Source organism: Capra hircus, chromosome 20, assembly GCF_001704415.2.
Source record: "Capra hircus breed San Clemente chromosome 20, ASM170441v1, whole genome shotgun sequence".
In the NCBI taxonomy this organism is placed as follows: domain Eukaryota; kingdom Metazoa; phylum Chordata; class Mammalia; order Artiodactyla; family Bovidae; genus Capra; species Capra hircus.
In genome coordinates this window covers 27,120,065-27,138,514 of record NC_030827.1, presented here as the reverse complement: position 1 = coordinate 27,138,514, position 18,450 = coordinate 27,120,065, and positions in this window count along the sequence as shown.

The window sequence follows — 18,450 nt, the reverse complement described above, 5'->3', positions numbered from 1 at the left end:
AAATGGGATGAATAAAGCAAACATCGATGGGGTCAAAACAAAGGTCTTAATCTAGCACTCTTGGAAGTTGTATGGGTCAATGGAAGCCCCTGAAGTTCTGCCAACATTAAAAGCCCGAAACAAGTCAAACAAGTCTGCCTAATTAATCTTAGTTTGGAGGAATTTAAAATACTGTAAGACAAATATGGCAATGAAACATAGGACCTATAATTACTTGGGACCATGGTCTCACAAGAGAAAGACAGATTAGAGGGTCTAGGCCCCTTGACCTGACTCCCAACAGGGGACTAGTGTCAGAGGGTGGAATAAGACATTTCTGGGACATGGGAGCCCCATGCAGTATATTCCCAAAAGAAAAGTAAACACTGTCTTAGGGACATTGATACACCATCAAAGACACAGCAAACATATAATTGAGAACTAAAGGACACCAGAGGGAGAAAAGGACCAAAACAAAAGAAGAAATAGTGCTGAAATCTTTCTAAATGTGATGAAAAATACTAATCTACAACATATACGAATCTCAGAAATGCAAATCAAAACCACAATGAGGTACCACTTCACACCAGTCAGAATGGCTGCGATCCAAAAATCTGCAAGCAATAAATGCTGGAGAGGGTGTGGAGAAAAGGGAACCCTCCTACACTGTTGGTGGGAATGCAAACTAGTACAGCCACTATGGAGACCAGTGTGGCGATTCCTTAAAAAATTGCAAATAGAACTACCTTATGACCCAGCAATCCCACTTCTGGGCATACACACCGAGGAAACCAGAATTGAAAGAGACACATGTACCCCAATGTTCATTGCAGCACTGTTTATAATAGCTAGGACATGGAAACAACCTAGATGTCCATCAGCAGATGAATGGATAAGAAAGCTGTGGTACATATACACAATGGAGTATTACTCAGCCATAAAAAAGAATTCATTTGAATCAGTTCTGATGAGATGGATGAAACTGGAGCCGATTATACAGAGTGAAGTAAGCCAGAAAGAAAAACACCAATACAGTATACTAACAATATATATGAATTTAGGAAGATGGCAATGACGACCCTGTATGCAAGACAGGAAAGAGACACAGATGTGTATAATGGACTTTTGGACTCAGAGGGAGGGAGAGGGTGGGATGATTTGGGAGAATGGCATTCTAACATGTATACTATCATGTAAGAATTGAATCGCCAGTCTATGTCTGATGCAGGATACAGCATGCTTGGAGCTGGTGCATGGGGATGACCCAGAGAGATGTTATGGGGAGGGAGGTGGGAGGGGGGTTCATGTTTGGGAACGCATGTAAGAATTAAAGATTTTAAAATTTAAAAATTAAAAAAATAAATAAAATTAAAAAAAAAAAAGAAGAAACCCTGGGGGAAAAAAAATAAAAAATAAAAAGAATGGCAAAAAAAAAAAAAAGAATCTCAGTGAATTCCATGTATAATATATACACAAGAAGATTCACAATTAGACAACTCATAATCAAATGGTTGAAAGCCAAAGAGAGAATCTTGAAAGCTCCAAGTGAGAAGGAACTCATAACTTATAAAAACTCCTCAATAAGATTAACAGCTAATTTCTATCAGAAATTATGGAAGTCAGAAGACAGGAGAACAGCATATTAAAAATGTTCAAGACACACTACTATGTATAACATAGATAAACAACAGGACTTACTATATAGCACAGGAAATTACATTCAATATCTTGTAATGGAAAAGAATCTGAAAAAGAATAGCCACTGTAAAATAAAACTTTCTTTGTGGCAATGATCTGCTGTGTTATCTTTAGTAAATGATTCTGTGCACAGATAGGAATTCCAGCCTTAAAGGAACACTTCAAATCCTCTGGGATTGCACACTTTTGTACTCTCCATCACTGATTTAGCATTTACATACTTTAAAAGTAAGAGAGTTTAGGTAACATGGCAATTAAACAACAAAGAATTTTGACAGAGGGGCCTTCTTGTCCAAAGGATGACAGTGCTGGGAGCTTAGACTTGGAGTCTAGTGTGGTAGACAAATAGTTGCCCAACTAAGATGGCTACAATTCTCTTAGGCATAGTCTTCCATATTTCACATTTCTTCTACATTATAAACTTCTTGATGGCAGAAGTGTATTTATTTGGTCATTTTAAAAAGTTTATCATATTCTCAATAACTGACAGGTAGCTGGCATTATATAGGTGCTCATTAAGTAAAGGTTAAATGACTTAGAGAATATTGAACTGAATATGATGAACATCTTTCAAATCTAAATTTTCTATTATAACTATTTTACAATTTAAAAAGGAGGATATAATGTAATAAATATACATTAAAATATCTTATCCACATTTCAGTCAGATTCTTTACCAGCTGAGCCACAAGGGAAGCCCAAGAATACTGGAGTGGGTAGCCTATCCCTTCCCCAGTGGATCTTCCTTACCCAAGAATCGAACTGGGGTCTCCTGCATTGCAGGCAGATTCTTTACCAGCTGAGCTACCAGGGAAGCCCCTATGTAAATAAAATAGAAGGTAATGAATAAAATACATCATTATTACTTAACTTATATACCCTTTGGGTAAATTAATTCTGACTCTCTGTCTCATGGAAACCCAATCATGCTATTAACTTAAATCATTACTATTTATAATTTTCTCCATCAGCCGTGTTTTGCAAAGGCCTCAGCCTTTCCCAGATACAACTGTAGTCACAGTGTCTTTTTAGCTACAATCTAATACGATTTCAAATTTTTACCCTCTTTTTCCTTTTCTCTCAGAAGCTGTCAAAGTAAACTACATTGGTCTCATTTTATCAGTCTGTGGCTTAGTTAAGAGAAAAGGAAACAAACTGATACAAACAGAAATTGGCATCTTTACCCCTCTAAAACAGAAGCAGCCTAATTTCTGAGATGCCCACTATATGAGAAAATTTTTCCCACACTGCTCTACGTCATTCCTGAAGAAACTTTAAGATTCTTTAAAAGTATCTACAAAATTAGGTGAAGGGTAAAATTATGAATTTCCCACTTGGAAGAAAGTGGCTTAAATTCTATCCAATTATTTGCCATGACAACCAGCTAAACACAAAAGGGCTAGAATGGATGTAGAGTACTGCCTCTATAATCATCACTGTGTGTCCTTCAAATCATGGATATGCAGCACCACTATCCCCGGCTACTTCAGGGCCATAAGCCTACACGGTAATTACATGCTTTGGAACACTCCACTTAAGTGCATCAATAATATAGTGAGCGAACGTGTTCTTTAATTCTGCACCTGTAAATGGAGAGAAAAAAATAAAGAAAATATCTCTATCAGAAAAATAAATAAATAAAAAGAAAAATAAATTAGACAGCCAAATTATTTTTAAGCTGCTTTTGTGAGATCTCCCTCTAAAACTCTGATACTTAATAATTCAAAGTTTTCCATAAATAGAATGAAATGACCAAATATCTCTGCTTAAGTGACTGCAGAGGTTAGGACATATGAGAATAAATGATGACAAACAAAAACTCCAAATTAAGCTTAATATTTTATATTTAGTGTACCCATTTCATCTGTGAATTACACAGTCTCAAACTACTTTTTCTTTCCATTGCCATGTCTCTGTATAACTGCTATTATAGGGATTTGGAAGATAACACCCACTACTCCAGGAATTCTCACACAAAAGAAGAGTTAACACGTCATGGCATTACAAAATCGTATTACTCTATATGCAATTTATAGTACATTCAGTACATGTTAGAATGAAGTGTTTCTCTGTGTGTGTCTTTTTTATTTTATGGATGAACTTGAAATCCATATTTTTTCTCAAAAATGGAAAGTTATATAGTCAATTTGACAGGGAAGATATAAGTCAATAGAACCATAAGGAGAATAAGTAGCTGGTGTAAAAGTGTAAGAGCTTTCTCTCACCCATATATTCCAATAAAATAAAATGAATATAAATAGAATAAAAATTTCTTCTGAAAGTCAAATATTTCTGAGTGACTCATTTCCTATATTCTTGAATTTCAAAGAAATTCTAATGAAAATTATGCACATAAAATTTATGTTAACATAAAACTTAACATTCTTAGTGTTGGCAACAAACCAAGCTTTTAAGTGGGTCTCTCCTAAGTTTTTCCATTTATGAAAATGAGAAAAAAAAAATAGGAAAGTTATATAGGTACCAATGTTTCCTATGCAAATTAGCCAACATTTTTCAATGAAATACTCGATGCACAATATGTCTCAGTATATTAATTTCAAAATATAAGTGCAATTTAAATTTTAAAAACCTTGCCATAATTTCAGAACCACCCCCCCCAAAATACCATGAAAATCAGATATGTAGTGGTTCAAAATTCATAAAGGAAACAGAAAGGATGTACTGAATAATCAGAATAGAGTTTCTTGGTTTAAAAAAATGAGTTATTTCAAAGTGAGGTTGTATTTGCTTTTCCTTGTCATTTTAGGTTTGTGAATTTATGGATGAGCATATTTTATACCAAACTAATATTCAGTACATGAGTATGACCTTGTGTTCTGTTAATTTTAACACATTTACTTCTTATTAATTGCTATATGTTTCAAATGTTACTTTGGAGATTAAGAACAATTGTTATCTCATTACATAAACAATATACAGTCTGTTTCTAATAATAAATATCTTTTGTGAAAAATATGCAATTTAATTTACCATGTGGCAATACAGCATACTAAAATCAATTGTGTGTTCAAAACTACTCAAGAAGTTTCAAGCAATACTTGTTAAATTATTAAGTAATATTAACTGTTTCTTTATAATCTTGAGCTTCTAAAGATTTTTACTGGTAAAGACATCAGATTTTGAAGTTCATATGCAACTTTTATTATGTAGATAGCCTGCTACTAAAACAGTATTCTACAATATAGAGAAACTACTGTCTTAAAGCTTAGACCTGTTCCCAGGATACACATAACACTAATTTGGTCAGGAACTATGACCACAACAAATCTATGGTGGAACATCAGTTGTTTTTTGAAAGAAATATAGATAATCATCTGAGAGTACAAACTTATTAGTATTTACAGTTTCTTTCCTCTTCTGACATGAATGCATAATATAAACAAGTCAATTGTTTGCAGCCACGGCTTCCCTAGTGGTTCAGACAGTAAATAATCTGCTTGCAATGTGGAGACCTGGGTTCATTCCCTGGGTCAGGAAGACCTCTGGAGAAGGGCATGGCAACCCACTCCGGTATTCTTGCCCAGAGAATCCCATGGACAGAGGAGCCTGGAGGGCTAGAGTCCATAGGGTCATAAAGAGTTGAACATGACTGAAGTGACTTAACACATGTAAACATGCATACTCCTGAGATTTCGAATAATAAAATGTAGACTGGAGAGAAGTATTAGAACAGAATTTTAAGTTCTTTAGAAGATTTTATGAAGAAATGCTGGGAGAATCTTTCCAAAATCACAGTTATAGTAATGCCTCCTCTCAAACACTTCATTAATGATGTGTACAGCAAGAAGCAAAAGTTGAAATCTGTAAGGTTGGATGTCCTAATGACCCCACATCCAATGTTTTTGTTGTTGTCATTATTTTTTGTTTGGTTTTGTTGATTAGATGACAATTGATCATTTTACTGCTACTGCTACTGCTGCTGCTGCTAAGTCGCTTCAGTCGTGCCCGACTCTGTGCAACCCTATGGAAGGCAGCCCACCAGGCTCCCCTGTCCCTGGGATTCTCCAGGCAAGAACACTGGAATGGGTTGCCATGTCCTTCTCCAATGCATGAAAGTGAAAAGTGAAAGTGAAGTCGCTCAGTTGTGCCTGACTTGTAGCAACCCCATGGACTGCAGCCTACCAGGCTCCTCCATCCATGGGATTTTCCAGGCAAGAGTACTGGAGTGGGGTGCCATTGCCTTCTCCGATTGATTATTTTAAGGCAAGGCAATTCTAAAAATTCAGCTCATTTAATTGGCCTACATCTGTGATCTCAAAGAAAATCTTAACAAGGGTGTTACCTTTGAACAGGCAACTGAGTGTGGGATATTAATCAGACATATAGAAACTATCTCTTGGTGTCATCTAGTGGTTGTATTTCATCACTGCATAAAAGAAATGGCTTACTGATTTTTCTGAGTAAAGATTGTTTTATTACATTTATTTCTGACTGACTGGAGTGAAAGAAGCTGCCATTTTTAAGAGACAAGAGAAGGTTAGTAGCAATCAAGCCTTTCTGGGCTCTTCACCCTGGCCCTTTGCTATGCCTTCTTATAAGGTCAAGACACATCGATGGGATGCTCAGTTATCGTACACTGGTGTGAAGGTGCTGTCTGCTGCCCCATTTAGGCTGCATGACTGAGTGACTGGGTGTTGTTAAGGGACGTCCACAGCCAATACAGAAGGTATTTTCTCTTTGCTGGCTGAGCAGCACTCGAAGGATTCTGACAGACTGAGCTGACATGCTAACAATCTGATTGCAGATGGCAATGGTAGGAGGCTTTGAGTGAGAGAGAAGAGTCCCCTGACCCTCCTGTCATCTACTCTCTCAATCTCCATCCTAGGATAGGAGTGCTGCGCAACTATCACAGGGAGAGGTGACATAGTGAAAATAACTTACCCACAAATGTGCTGAAATGTCATCTCTAATGTTATAGTTCCTTTAAGACGGACTATAATTTCTAATATAACTTTTCAGTTTTGAAAGGAAAGGGCACCAAGGCTGAGTTGACAGAAATAAATTATCCAGATAATTAAGGCTAACTACTCCACTTTCTCCTACTCCCTGGCCCACGCACAGACAATAATAGAGCTCAATTATTTATAATTCAGGAATATTTTTTCTTTTTAAAAAAGGATTTTCTATAAAGCTGGTGTTTGAAAGGCTCAAAATTATAATCATTAAGGAAGCAAATTATTAACAAATTATAATCAGAAAATTTACAAATTTTAAATTATTATAGTTCCGTTACCTTAACAAAGATAAGGCATGATAAAAAATAAATAAAAAAAAAAGATTGTGACACTTCATTTTCAATTTTCCACAATCACCTGATGTTTTTAGGCAAATCTGTGGGTTTTTAAAACTGATCTTAATGGATTTAACAATCTCAACTAAGATATTTCTCCACATATTTACTTTATATTACAAGGTGAACATTTTTTTTGTTGAATTGTTTTTCAATGATGTTTGCTTTTTCTTGTATATATCTCTAATGTTTATATGTCTTACACAAGCATAAATTGGGAAAATAATTAATAAGAACATAGGACTTTCCTGGTGGTCCAGTGGTTAAGAATCCTCCTGCCAATGCAAGGGATACAAGTTTGATCCCTGGTCTGGGAAGATCCCACATGCTGTGAGCAACTAAGCTTATGCACCACAACCACTGGTCTGTGTGCCTAGAGCCTGTTCTCCATAACAAGAGAAACCACAGCAACGAGAAGCCTGCACACCACAATGAAGAGTAGCCCCCACTCACAGCAACTAGAGAAAGCCCTCACACAGCAATAAATATCCACTGCAGCCAAAAATAAATAAAGTTAAAAATTGATAAGAATATTAGTTAATGTTAGTTGCTCAATAGTGTCTGACTCTTTGCAACCCCAAGGACTGTAGCCCACCAGACTCCTCTGTCCATGGGATCTCCCAGGCAAGAATACTGGAGCGGGTTGCCATTCCTTTCTTGAGGAACATGAATGTATACAGATTTCTTAAAATTTCTATTTGCCTTTGTTATAAGGAAATTTACTACTGCTAGTATCCTTGAAATGTAAATATATGTACTACACACAGAGATACATAGATGTATAGGGTATATACTTGTATATATGGAAATATATATTTTTATATCTATGTTATATATATATCATATATATATCATATATATGTTTTTGTTGGATATATATATATATATATCCAACAGAAATACTTCCAGTTTGCACACACTTTAACCAAAATGTATAGGACCAATTAGTGCTGTCGTATTCCTGCAAAGGGCTTCCCAAGTGGCACTAGTGGTAAAGGATGCACCTACCAATGCAGGAAAAGCAAGAATCGTGGGTTTGATCCCTGGTTGGAAGATCCACTGGAGGAGACCAGGGCAACTCACTCCAGTATTCTTGCCTGGAGAATCCCGTGGACAGAGAGGAGCCTGGAAGTCTACAGCCCATGGGACTGCAAAGTCAGACACTACTGAAGCGACTTAGCATGCGTGCATGCATATCCCCTCAAAACATCACCTATCTTCTCAACAACATTGCAAGACTAAATCATTTAATCGTGTATCTTGTATGAGAGAGAATCAAGCTTTGTTTACAGTTGCTCCAATTCTGATCACTGTGCTGTATGTTATCTTGTATAGCAAGTGATTGAGAATAATAATGAAATCGTTATGTGGGAGTATATACATTTGTAGCGCTCAAAAAATCTCTCATTAGATCTTGATTTCACTTAAAGAACTATCCCAAGTCTGATCATACAGCTATCATAATTTTCAGTCTATTAATACATTTCAAGCCTACTTCCTGGTACCGTAGCTAAAATCAGAGTATAAAGAAAAGATTTCTTTGACAAATAAAACTGGTGATTTAAATACCTTATCTGAAGAAAATAGGACTGTGCCTTCAACCCCAAATACTGACTTCACTTTAACCTTCTCAGTAAACAAAATGTACACCATGTAATTGGAAAATAGATGAATGTATACCAGATCTAGCAAATAGGAAACTTGGACCTCTTTGTTAACAGAGCAGGTTGACTACATCCAAAAAAGAGCAACCTTAAATAGCAGCAGAAATTCATGGTTAATCATCAACAACGTAAGTGCATATCAATTTAATGTAATTCACTATTCTTCAAAGATATTCTTTGATATTTAGTTGGCTATGCTAGGTGGTTTTATGAAAGAAATTATTTTGTTCAGTCATATGGAGATACTTCTGGGAACCAATTCATCTTTGACAAGTCTACTGGAGTTCCATTTCATTTTCCTGTGATGTTTAGTTAAATTGTGGGCAAGATGATAGATGAAAAACACCTATCCATGTTAAACATTGTGGTAATCTGTGGTTTCAATTACATATTTGCCCAAATGCTAAAGCTGATGTAAAACTCTTTACATGGTAAAAATAGTATTTCTCACTAATGCAATTCATGACCCAACCTCCTTAGCAAGTGAATGCGGATTCCATACTGCAGTATATCTCACAACTGGCACCTTCATCTCCTACACCAGTTTGTGTTTTCTTCCCAACAATGCCTATGCATTGGAATAATTGCCTAAATTGTACAGATTATAAAAGCAAATGGAGAAGCTATGCAAGTCTCCCAAGCTACATAATAAATTATGGAACTATAATTTGTTCCAAAAGTCTGAGTTTCTTTATAATTTAATTTGTTCAACACATGGATCTCTTTTCCAAAAATAAACAGAATAATCTCAACTTTGTTGTAATCTAGCCCCTTAAGATAACTTTCATTTAAAAGGAAGGGACAGTCTAATGACATGCTAGCTTTTTTGCTTTTCTCAATTGTCAAAATCCTTCCTTTACTCAACCATGCATGAAACTGGTATGGTTGTGTAGGTTAATGTTGGCCAAAATATAAAAGCACAGGTGTTCTGGGATCCTGGAATTAAAGGGGGATGGACCATTTCTTCCTTTACTTGTAGATATGATTGCTAGATTTTCAGCCACAATTTTGCATCTTCAGTTCAGTTCAGTTCAGTCTCTCAGTCATGTCCGACTCTTTGCGACCCCATGAATTGAAGCACGTCAGGCCTCCCTGTCTATCACCAACTCCCAGAGTTCACCCAGACTCACCTCCATTGAGTTAGTGATGCCATCCAGCCATCTCATCCTCTGTCGTCCCCTTCTCCTCCTGCCCCCAATCCCTCCCAGCATCAGAGTCTTTTCCAATGAGTCAACTCTTCTCATGAGGTGGCCAAAGTACTGGAGTTTCAGCTTTCACATCATTCCTTCCAAAGAAATCCCAGGGCTGATCTCCTTCAGAAGGGACTGCTTGGATCTCCTTGCAGTCCAAGGGACTCTCAAGAGTCTTCTCCAACACCACAGTTCAAAAGCATCAATTCTTCAGTGCTCAGCTTTCTTCACAGTCCAACTCTCACATCCATACGTGACCACAGGAAAAACCATAGCCTTGATGTAAAATAAAATGAAAGGCCAACAATGTGATAGGCTGCTTGGATCTTGATCATTCAGAAAACATATTAATCCTACATTATACATGTCTGGGCTGCTTTCATATGTAAGAGAAATAAAAGTCTATCTTGTTGTTCAATATTGAATTTTGTTCAATAAAAATTCAACTTTTATTGCTACATAACAATTTACCACAAACTTAATGACTTTAAACAATGCCCACCTATTACCTCACAGATGGCACTAATCTACTAGAACTGCAGTCTCATATGTGTCGAGGCCTCTTCCAAGAATGGTGACTGTAGGACTGTAGGACTGAAGTTCACATTTTCGTGTAGTCATCAGGTGAGGGTGGCTCCAGATCTTAGAGGCTGCCTGCAGGTGTTTGCCACTTGGGTTTCTCCATTGTTGTTATCGATGTCTTGTCGGACTCTTTGTGACCCCATGGACCGCAGCATGCCAGGCTTCCATGCCCTCCCCTATCTCCCAGAGTTTGCCCAAACTCATGTCTATTGAGTCAATGATGCTATCTAACCATCCCATTCTCTGCCACCTGCATCTCCTCTTGCCTTCAATCTTTCCCAGCATCAGAGTCTTTTCTCCACCATGATTTCCTCCATAGGCCCTCTCATAACATGGTAGTCTACTTCTTCAATTCCAGCAGGAGGTTCCATGGTGTGGTGACTCAAATCTCTTCTTTTAGCAAGGGTGCAGTCCCTTTTATGGGCTGGCTCATCTGTTGAGGTCCGGCCCACCCAGAATAATCTCTCTTAATTAACTCAAAGTCAATTGATTTGGGACCTTAATGACACCTGCAAAATCCTTTCACCTTTGTCATATAGCACAACTTAACCATGATTGAAATGCATTACACTCATAGTCCCACATTCAAGTGTTCTTTACAGAGAACATATATTAGGGATTGGGAATATTATGCACATCTTAGAATTTTGCCTATCATGCTTGTTTAAACTATCATTATTTTGGTTTTTAATAAACAGCCAAACCTCATTGTAAATAATGCATCACATGTTATATTTATGTTTGAAGTCATGTAGAATTGTTTAGAAAAATTTGTATCTATCCTATCACAGACATAATTGTTTACCAAGTATCTATAGATATATATGATTTCTTATTTTTGATATCAACAGATTTACTTTTAAATATAGTAAACAAATAAATTTTGAATCAACTAGGATGCTTAATCCCTTGTGCTCTCTTTCTGAATTTTAATAACCTAGCTCTACATTGTACTTAATTTTAAAAATCACCTCAAGTTGTTTTTGAAATTAAAAGAAATAACAATACAAAGATAAGTATATATAAGAATTAACACATTCTACATTGTACTTAAAATGGCTGATAAGCTTCATCGAGGGAAAAGATGAGGTGCTTTTATTTCCTCTTAGTCATTTGAGTTTTCTATCCTTATTTATTTTATTTAATCCACAAATTAAATAATTTTAAAACATTACTGGAAAAATGATATTTGCCTCTAGCTGTTTTTAGATTTCCATAGTAAATTCAGGCTTTTCACTAGTCTTTCTACATGATCTCTACTTATTAATTACTTACCTAAAAAGCTCCCACCCCAGACTTCATATGGCGAGTTGAGGTTATAGAACTTACCTGTGATTAAAGAGGCTAATGAATTTTTTTTTTTTTTTGCATTTCTTCCAGAGGCAAAAAAAAAAAAAAAAAAAAAAAAATCTGACTTATAAGTGTATTGGTAAACTAAGAATATATTTGCCTTATATAAAACATTTATTGCCATCTTGCAATTATCCTTATGATTTAGACATTACCTGAATAAGCTGGGAAAGATTGAGGGCAGGAGGAGAAGGGGACGACAGAGCATGAGATGGCTGGATGGCATCACCGACTCAATGGACATGAGTTTGGGTGAACTCCAGGAGTTGGTGATGGACAGGGAGGCCTGGTGTGCTGTGGTCCATGGGGTCACAAAGAATCAGACACGACTGAGTGACTGAACTGAACTGAACTGAATAAATCAACTGTCTTGTATCATGATCCACAAACTTAGAAGTTTACTGGCCAGGCATGAATTATGAATCAGTTAAATAATTCAGGTATAATAAAACAGGGTGTGGTGAGAAAGTGACAAACAGGATAGTGAACTTACTATCCCTTTAAAGCCATACTCCCGACATAGCCCCAGCTGATTAATTCAAGGCCAAGCATACAAGAAGGAAAAGTGGACGTGGCCAAAAGGTTGGCAATGGTCAATTTCTGCTCTAGACAATTCAGTTGGTTAACAATAGTAAATGTGTTATTGGCTCTGAGTACATTTTAAAAGCCTGATACAAAATAAGTGCTCTTGAAATATAAGCTGGTTTAATTTGATATTTCATAGACTAAATTCTTCAAGATTTATATCATTTATTAAATGGTATAATATAAATATACTTAAAGAACTTTGTCCTGAGATTTCTGTACATATAATTACTTTTAGCATAATAACAAAATCCTTATATTTCATATTGCAGATAAAACCTGAGCTATCTTTCAGAGCAAAGAGCTCAAACCAGTCAGTCCTAAAGGAAATCAGTCCAGAATATTCATTGAAAGGACTGATACTAAAGCTGAAGCTCCAATATTTTGGCCACCTGTTATAAAGAATTGACTCATTGGAAAAGACCCCGATGCTGGGAAAGGTTGAAGGCAGGAGTAGAAGGGCACGACAGAAGATAAGATAGTTGGATGGCATCACCAATTTGATGGACATGAATTTGAGCAAACTCTGGTAGTTGCTGATGGACAGGGAAGCCTGGTGTACTGCAGTTCATGGAGTTGCAAGAGTCAGACATGACTGAACAACTGAATTGAACTGATATTTTTAATAATGTTAGCTGCTAAGTCATGTCTAGCTCTTCGCAACTCTGTGTATGGAATTTCTGCAGGCAAGAATACTGGAGTGGGTTGCCATTACCTTCTCCAGGGTATCTTCCCCACCCAGGGATCGAACCCAGGTCTCCTGCCTTGCAGGAAAATTCTTTACCATCAGAGCCACCAGGGAAGCATAAAACACTGTATAATCTATATATTATATAGTAAATGGATTGCAAAAGTTCTTTTTTCTGTGTACCATATCTGCTCAGTCAGGACTTCAACTTCCACAATAACAATCACTCGTTGAAAAATCAAGGAAAAGTCTTTCACTTTTCATGTTCAAAAGACAAAATATCCTAAATCCAGTGGAGAAACTTGTATTCTATGCACTTTATATAACCTTTGTTTGCATTTATAACTCCTATCATATCTAATTAATCATTTAACTTCAGACTCTACTTATATATAGTGAATCATTACATTTCATAAATGAAATAAGATTTTGCCCATTCACAAATGCTTGAGTATTGACAAACTTTGCCATATTATTATTTTGATGAAGCAAATACACGTCAAACTTTAATCTGGCAACTCTCTTGTGCCAAGTTTGTGAGGGGAATCCGTGCAGTCTTCCAGATCCATTTCAGGCTACAGTTGAGCCTTGAATCAAGTGGAGCAAGGATTTCTGTTGTTGTTTAGTCACTAAGTCATGTCTGATTCTTGTGTGATCCCATGAATCTGTAGCCTACCAGGCTCCTCTGTTCATGGAACTTTTCAGGCAGGGATACTGGTAGGTTGTCATTTCCTTCTTCAAGGGACGTTCCTGACCCAGGGATTTAACCCAACCTTTTGCACTGGCGGGTGGATTCTTGACCACTGAGTCTCCAGGGAACTGGGGCAGGGATTAATTATATATAATTTATAGTCAGCCCTCCATCCATTTCCTACTCATCTGCGATACAATCAACCACTGACCCACTGACCAGTATTAGTACTCTAGTATTAAAATCTGTGTGTAAGTGGACCTGTGTAGTTCAAACTTTGTTTGTTCAAGGATCAACTGTGTATTATTCTGTATTGTTTGTCTTAAGTTCCCAAACTGCACACTCAAGTTCACTGGGGCACTGCAGTAAACTCACAGGAATGCCTCAGGATATTTAAAATTCAAAAACTTTGAAAGTTTGAAAGAAGCACAGTGATACTCGATACCTGTTGGATCACTGTGAACTATAAGCCCAAGATAAGTTCACGGTTTCTGTATGAGATGGTGCTAGTAGATATGATGTCATCATGTCTTTACCAAGCTGAGTTTTCAGCATTTCCTACAATAATAAGAAAGCACTGTGTATAAATCAGTGTAAATCAGGAAATGAGATTGGTGGTGTCCAATTTTGATTCCAATGTTTGAGAACTTGTGCAAAGCCCAACAGCGTTACTAAGTACTTGTGGTTATTCAAGAGTGAACTAAAATATTAGTTCATTTAACTAACATATTAGTTCACTTTTCTTTAAATTTATGTGTATTATTTCTATGTACTAAGTTTTTAGAACAAAAATACTCATTACATTGTTTGGACTTCACTTTTTACCAAGTGGAATATTATGTCTTCTTGTGTAGGTGCACCATGAGAAAACTTTCTTTAAAAAAGACGAGGTCCATGACGAGAGAAAATCTGGAAACTGATGGTCATTTCCACTAATCTATAAGCTCCAGATAGTTAGGGACCAAGTCCACCCTGTTTACTGTTCCATTCCCAGCACCTACTGTAGTGCCTGGCATATCATTACCAGTCAAATATCTGTGTTTGCTTCTTTTATTCAGTAATCAAATGACGTAAATGGTCCTGATAAGTAAGCCAACTGCTACCACAAGCATGGAAAATAAGAGAAACTAAATGTTTCAAGAAAGATAGGCGTCTTAGTAAAAATCGAAGGTTTGGATACATTTTGAGTGGAAAGTCAATTTCGTCCAAGGCCTGCCTCTATGGGAATGACCCCACATATTTTTTTTTCAGAAACAAGAGAAAGAAATTTTTGGAATCACTTTTGTATTTCTGCCAGAATTAAAATGCTCATCAAATGAGAAATGAAACTGTTTGAGAGTCAAAAAGACATGGGGGAGTAGTTGTTTATACATGTGCATAAAATATTTCACTCTTAAAACTGATTCAAGCAAAATTCACCCCTCTGTACTTAAACTTTTCATGAAGTAGCAGGTGGCAAATGTTTGAGTAAAGACAACAAACCCGTTTTCCCGATGAATAAATATTCCAGTTATCCATTGCTGTACCATAAAGCATCACAAAATTCAGTGGCTTAAAATAACAATTTACTCTTTTCTCTCACAATTCTGTGCCTTGACAGGACGCAGCTGGTCAATTCTGCGATATTCTCAGGAGATTACAATTAAAGTATTGTTTCAGTCACGTGGCTAGATGACTCAGATATCTTCTTTTTTCATATCTGGTACTTGGGCCAGGATGGCTGGAAAAGTTAGGCATTGCCTGGGGATCTGTGTGTCCACAAGATCACTTTGATTTCCTCAAAAGCTGGTGGTATCATGGTAGAGCAACATCTTACATGGCTGTTGGCTTCCTGAGTGAGTATCCAGAGAAATCAGGGCAAAAGTTGCAAGGCTCCTTATATGCAGCCTTCATAATCATACAGAATAACTTCTGTTGGACTATACTAGCTGTAAGTATGTCACAACACCAGCCAGATTCAAGGAGAATAAACTATTCAATGGCACAAATACTGGGAGAAATGATTAACTGTAAGGACATCTTGGAAGATCAGCTACCAAAATACAAGTTGTTTTACTGTTTCCATGCATATGAAACTGTCCCTTTTGATGAAAACCTTGGTAAACATCCGTATTAAAGAGAACTTACATTAGAGACTTGGGTTGCCAAAGACAAGACAATGTCTTCTAATACGACAAAATGGCAGTCTTTGTAGTTAAATAAACTTGGTTTACAATTTTGTACACCGGAGAAAAATAATTCTTTTTATATCGAGCATATATTGGGGCAGCTGTTTTCTTAAATTTCTTCTCCGTTTGCTATGGTCTGCTAACTTTGGTGACACTGACCCCTGAATGATTGGAACTATTAAAATCTAATAATGATTTCTGTGTTTCTAGTAAGGAATAAGATCATGAAATGCATCTCTAAAAGATGATAAGCTATAGACTAAAAATATAGATGTATTTCAAATATAGTTGGACAATTTATTTATCATGACAAAGAAAGGAAACAAAGTAGCCCAGCAGGCAAAATCAATCTGGGATTTAGAGCTAAAAGCTGGAAACAGTATTTCGGGATACTGTAGGTATGTTAGCTGTTTTTTTCTGATGTTCTTTCCTCAAATATATATACTTTCAGGTTCTAAATTAATAGGTCTTTTCTTATATCTCCTACATAGAAAACATAATGACGCTATTCTTTTCCTGGGTCAGATTAATATTTTATAGACCAGCTTTGTTGAACCTGGTCTCATAATCATGAAGTTTATTACAGAAATCTAGTGGATTTCTGAGACATTCGCCAAAAGCTTAAAACAGCAGCCACATCATGCCCCTCGGAGCCAATACCAGAGAGAGCACACTGGATCAGTCGTATGGTGATGTTTATTTTATTTTATTAATTCAAACCTTGTAGAAACATATGTTTGGTTTTGTTTCAGTTATTATTCATTTTTCTTATCACTTCTGGGAAGTTATTAATACAAAAAAACGGTATGTAGACGATAATAAGGGCTTCCAAAGTGGCACAGTGGTAAAGAATCCATCTGCCAACGCAGGAGACGCAGGAGACCCAAGAGACGCAAGAGATATGGGTTTGATCCTTGGGTCGGGAAGGTCCCCTGCAGTAGAAAATGGCTACCCACTCCAATATTCTTGCCTGGAAAATTCCATGGAAAAACAAGACTGGCAGGTTACAGTCCTTGGGGTTGTAAAGAGTTGGACATGACAGAGAACATGGATAATAAAAAATATATTTAGTGAATATGAGTTAAGTGAATGATTTTTCAATATTTGTAAAAAATAGGGAGTCTGTGTATATGTGTTTAGCAGGGGCAGAGAAGGGTACTAGGTATTCCTGGTATTCTATACCTAGAATTGGTTTTTTCCTCAACTATCAAGCAGAGGTATGTCTCTTCACTTAGTCTGTTACTGCCTCATTTTAAGTCTTGATTGACAAATCTAGACAGCATATTAAAAAGCAGAGACATTAACTTTACTGACAAAAGCCCATATAGTCAAAGCTATGGTTTTTCCAGTAGTTATGTATGGATGTGAGAGTTGGACAATAAAGAAAGCTGAGCACCAAAGGACTGATGCCTTTCAACTGTGGTGTTGGAGAAGAATCTTGAGGGTTCCTTGGACATCTAGGAGATCAAATCAGTTGATCCTAAATCAGTCCTAAATATTCTTTAGAAGGACTGATGCTGAAGTTGAAGTGTTGAAGCTAAAATACTTTGGCCACCTGATGTGAAGAACTGACTCAGTGGAAAACACCCTGAAGCTGGGAAAGATTGAAGGCAGTAGGAGAAGCAGATGACAGAGGATGAGATGGTTGGATGGCATCACTGACTCTGTGCACATGAGTCTGAGTATGTTCCAGGAGTTGGTGATAGACAGGGAAGCCTGGCGTGGGGCAGTCCATGGGGTTGCAAAGAGTCAGACATGCCTGAACGACTGAACTATATAATTATTAAGAATTTTACATTTTATTTTATGCCTTTTGCGATTATTGCCTCAGTCTTCTTTTTGTGTGTTTAAAATTTTAAACTCCTTATTTGAAATAATTAGATTCTCAGAGCAAGTTGAAAGCATAGTACTGAGGTCCTCATAAACCTTTCAACAAATTTCCTTCAATGGTAACACCTTATATAACTAGAATACAATATCAAAACCATAAAATTGACATTAACATAACATTACTAACAAGACTATGGACTTTCAGATTTCAGGAGTTTTTAGGCACTAATGTGTGTGCATATATGTGTAATTCCATATGAGCTAGTTCTATGATATATTGTTGCATGTATAGATTCATGAACTACCACCATGCTTGAGACATAGAACCACTTGGTCACCACAAAGAGACTCTTGTATACTACACCAATCTCCACCTCGCTATTCCTAGTCTCTGGCAACTACTACTCTGTTATCCATGTATAATTTTGTCACTAAGATAATTTTTATATAAAATGTTCAGTTCAGTTGTTCAGTTGTGCCAACTCTTTGCGACCCCATGGACTGCAGCATGCCAGGTTTTCCTGTCCATCACCAACTCCTAGGGAATGCTCAAAATCATGTCCATCGAGTTGGTGATGCCATCCAACCATCTCACCCTCTGTTTTTCCCTTCTCCTCCTGTTTTCAATCTTTTTGAGCATCTGGGTCTTTTCCAAAGAGTCAGTTCTTTGCATCAGTGGCCAAAGTGCTGGAGCTTCAACTTTAGCATCAGTCC